Source organism: Bison bison, unplaced genomic scaffold (genome assembly GCF_000754665.1).
Source record: "Bison bison bison isolate TAMUID 2011002044 unplaced genomic scaffold, Bison_UMD1.0 scf7180017864383, whole genome shotgun sequence".
Taxonomy (NCBI): Eukaryota; Metazoa; Chordata; class Mammalia; order Artiodactyla; family Bovidae; genus Bison; species Bison bison.
In genome coordinates, this window is record NW_011494955.1 from 6,487,502 (window position 1) to 6,492,072 (window position 4,571).

The 4,571-nt window shown below is 48.7% G+C and overlaps 1 protein-coding gene across 1 annotated transcript in view; it reads right to left on the bottom strand.

Moving 5' to 3' along the window:
• The window catches only part of KRT78 (keratin 78), a 31,786-nt gene that overhangs the window by 8,379 nt on the left and 18,836 nt on the right, over nt 1-4,571 (bottom strand). The gene's annotated exons all lie outside the window — the stretch shown is intronic.

Here is a 4,571-nt window from a genome sequence, read left to right on the forward strand (position 1 = left end):
AAGAGCAAGTTCCTGCCCTGAGGCCCGGCACGAGACTTTTATCCCCTCCCGTGCCTGGGCTGGGCCTTGGAGAGCAAGATGCTCTTGGCCTGACTGTGTCTGTCACTGGCTCCAGCTGACCTCTTCTGACACGCCTGGGAATAGATGCCTGGTACGTGCAGAGCCCAAGGAAGAGAGCCAGAGCCTGCCCTCTGAGCTCCCAGGCTACAGGAAGTGTGGGCACATTCTGAAGACCAGGAAGCAGCCAGAGACTGGGACTTCAGTGCTGGAGGATGGGGAGAGAGGGCCCTGAGCAAAGTCACTGAGGGTCATTCAAGGAAGGCTTCCTGGAGGAGGAGACGGGTAAGAAGGGAGGCACGTTCAAGGGGAGAAGAAGATGGAGGGGGTTCAAATGGAGCACTTGACTGCCCTGCAGTTGCTGGACAGGGGAGCACAGCTTCTCAAAGGAGGATTCACGTACAAGAGTAGGAGAAGGAAGGCTCTTTGCAGCACAGGAGAAGCCAGGAGGTTAATAGAGGTGTTACTGTCATCGTTGGCTCAAAAACACTGCAAGATTTGGAAATGAAACAGAAAAACAGGGTATCCAAGTCCCTCCTCTTGCCCAACCCAGTAATCATCGACAAGGCGCCACCCTACTCAAACCAGGCCTCTCTACCTGGGATGGCAGCAGATAAAGCATTCCTAAGCCCAGCCCGTGTCCCTTCCACAAACGCACAGCACCAGGCCCAGCAACCTGGGTCTCGCACTGCATTTGTCACATTACTCATCGGAGCTCCCAGGCTCTAAAATAAAATGTACATTTAGAAACAGCCTTCCCCTGGGGCCTGGGAACAAACATAGGAGCTTTGGGGCAGCCGCCGGATAGATTCAATCCCTGCCCTGTGAGTCTGCTAACTGGAGGAGCCCCAGGGTTCATCACTCAGTGATTCTCCCACCTGGTGGAGGAACCAGGCAGCATTCAGCTGCCTCCCCTGTTGCCCTCCCACTGCGGGCAGGGAGGGCTGGCTGCTCTGATTTTCAGAAATTTCCAAAATGTCTACTTTCCATGATGGGCGGGCTATTTCTCCCTCTTCCTCCCACCATTTCTTAGAGCCTGATGCACCCTGAAGCTGGGGTACTGGGGTCTTTGATAATGCAACTCAAAGCCAGTGCAGAGACTCAGAATAACGAACACGCAAGAGATGTGCTATGAGGAAGTCAGTCCTAGCAATGCAAACAATCCCGTAGACGCTCCACCCCTGGTACCAGACAACGGTGAGCGTGTCTCCCCTCCCTCTAGAGGATTAAAAGTCCCTTCCTACTTCCCCTATAGCCCCATCCAGCAGACAACCCGGAAGGAAACTGAATGACAGATGACCTCAAGGGGAGGAAGAGGCCGGGCCTCCTCTGGGGAAAACAAAGGCAATCGAGGGAGTGAGGACTCAGGTGAGAAAGAGAAGGAAGGAAAACAATCCAAGAAGCCATTCAGGCACACTGAGTAGAGAGCAGGCAGTGCGGCTGGACTCGGAGTCTAGAAAGAGAATCTGGGGAATGGACTGAATCCCACTGAGGACCCACCTCCAAACCCTGCCCCCTGGGACCACTCCACAGAGGCACATTCCTCCCACAAACATTCTGGAGAAAGATCTCTGCGGGCTGGATTCAACCACTCCCTCCCCACCAGTACTGAGGGTGAAGGGCAGAGGTCACACTTGAAACTTCCCCATATTTGTAATGTTTCAGAGTATTAGAAGGGCTTCCCCAGTGGCTCAGCACTACAGAATCCACCTGCAATGCAGGAACCTCAGGAGATGAGGGTTCGATCCTTCATTGGGAAGATCCCCTGGAAGAGGGCATGGCAACCAACTCCTGTATACTTGCCTGGAAAATCCATGGACAGAGGGGCCTGGCCTGCTATAGTCCATGGGGTCACAAAGAGTCAGACATGCCTGAAGCGACTGAGCACGTGACAGAGTATTAAAGCCAGAGAGCTTCAAGGTCCTCTGGTCCAATGCCCTTGTTTTTCACTTAAGGACTCTGAGGCCCCAGAGGGTTTAGGGTAGGTGCAGAGACTGTGCAACCTTGAGTAATCTAAGAGATTGCACCAGATGACCCCTAAGCCTACTTTGACCCATCACTCTGGTTTGAGCGACTTGCTCAAGGCCACCCACACAGCTGATCAGGTTGGAGCCTGAGCCCCCACCCAGCTCAGACCACTGACCCAGGAACATCCCATAAACAGACCTTTGATCATGACTCCACTGTGTCTGCCTTGTCCACCCCTCCATCCAGCTCAGGGTCTGGCTTACACTAGTCATTCAAAGCACTTGCCTAAGAGATGAATTCTTACCCGTGACAGTTATACCTAGGGACCTTCTTGAATCCCCTTAAATTCTCAAACACTACTATAACATGTTTTCCTCAATTAAAAAAAAAGTCATGCCATGATGGAGAGAATGACAAAATGATTTGGAGATTTGAATACTAGGCCCCTCAGAGGCTAAGTTGTACACACGTGCTCAAGTCACTTCAATCATGTCCGACTCTTTGCGACCCCATGGACTGTAGCCTGCCAGACTCCTCTGTCCATGGGGATTCTGCAGGCAAGAATCCTGGAGTGGGTTGCCGTGCCCTCCTCCAGGGCATCTTCCCGATGCAGGGACTGAACCTGCAAGTCTTCTGTCTAACCTGCGTTGGCAGGTGGGTTCTTTCCCACTAGCACCACCTGGGAAGCCCAAGAGTTACACACAAAGGCACACAAAGGGCCACTTCCAGGGCATCGAAGTGCAAACGGCTCAAATCGTGGACTTCACCTTAAACCCAGCGTGCGACAGTTCCAGGGGGTTTTACCCATTGGGTTAAATCTCCTGCTCCAAGTCAACCAGCCTCAACCACACCTCAAGCCCTACAATCCCTGCCTACCCCAGTCCTGCCTTCGAGGATACCCAGCCAGGGCAGCTACTTGTATTCGCCACTCCCCAGTAGCCCCTTTTCTTACTTCTCCACCCTGAGTTCACCTCTGGCTGCAGCTACAACTCCTCAACCTCTTTCCCTTTAATTGCACTCAAGCCTGTTCTGCTTGTGCAGTGGAGGCTTTTACCCAATAGCCATTTATTCACATTGAACTTATTTTTTTAATCTTGGCTGTGCTGAATCCTTGTTGCAGCACAAGGGCTTCTCAGTGCAGTGCTTGGGCTTCTCTAGTTGTGGCCCACAGGCATAGTTGCCCTGAGACTTGGGGGATCTTTGCTCCCTGACCAGGGATTGAACCCGCAACCCCTGCATTCTTAACCACTGGACCACCAAGGAAGTCCCCACATTTACTTATTGACTCGACAAATTATGATTAAGCACCTCCTGTGTGCCAGGACCTATGCTGAGAGTTAGGAATTTAGCAGAGAACAAGGCCCGGCCCCCACACTAAGAAAACTTAGAGTCCAGTAGAGAAAGAGACATTGAACAGGCAATTAAACATGTATTTAATTGCAATTATGATAAGAAGAGAAAAGTACAGGGCATGAAAGAGTCCTAACCTAGTTTATCCCCTAATTTTTTCTCGAACATGCCAGGAACACCCCTGCCTCAGAGCCTTTGCCCTTGCTCTTCCCTCTTTCTAGAATGCTCCTTCACAGAACCCCGTAGAGCTACAAGTCACCGTCTCTGGCTGCAAAACTGAAACACCGAGTTGCACTGACACTTCTTTTTTTTTTTTTCTGAGTAGCAACAACTTTATTAGAAAAAAGTTATTTTGAGATTCTCATTCAGATGTTCTAACAGTATCTAGCATTATCATTCACAAAGTTGTCTTCCGGTTGTTAAAAAGAGAAAAAGAGAACAAACAAATTCAACATTTTAGTTCATACAAGATGCAGTTAAAATTCAACGAGGGAAATCTGTTTACTTTTATATTTAGGCAACTTAAAATACAGTGAATCCCATAGAAATTCAGAATCTCCTGATCTCAGATGAAGGTAATAATGATTCTGTAAAAAAGAGGAAAAGTCTTGGCTAAAAGCACTGTGTCATTTATGCAGCATTTCAAGGATTGAGTTATGACAATTAAGACAATCAAATGCAAAGCAAGGTGGAAATATTACTTTGAAGGTTTGCCTCTTCTTTATTATTTTTCACTGCTACTTTCTTTTTTTAATATAAATTTATTTATTTTAATTGGAGGCTAATTACTTTACAATATTGTATTGGTTTTGCCATACGTCAACATGAATCCGCCATGGGTGTACACGTGCTCCCCATCCCAAACCCTCCTCCCTCCTCCCTCCCCGTTCCATCCCTCTGGGTCATCCCAGTGCACCAGCCCCAAGCATCCAGTATCCTGCATCGAACTTGGACTGGCAATTCGTTTCATATATGATATTATACATGTTTCAATGCCATTCTCCCAAATCATCCCCCTCTCCCTCTCCCACAGAGTCCAAAAGACTGTTCTATATATCTGTGTCTCTTTTGCTGTCTCGCATACAGGGTTATCATTACCATCTTTCTAAATTCCATATATATGCATTAGTATACTGTATTGGTGTTTTTCTTTCTGGCTTACTTCACTCTGTATAATAGGTTCCAGTTTCATCCAC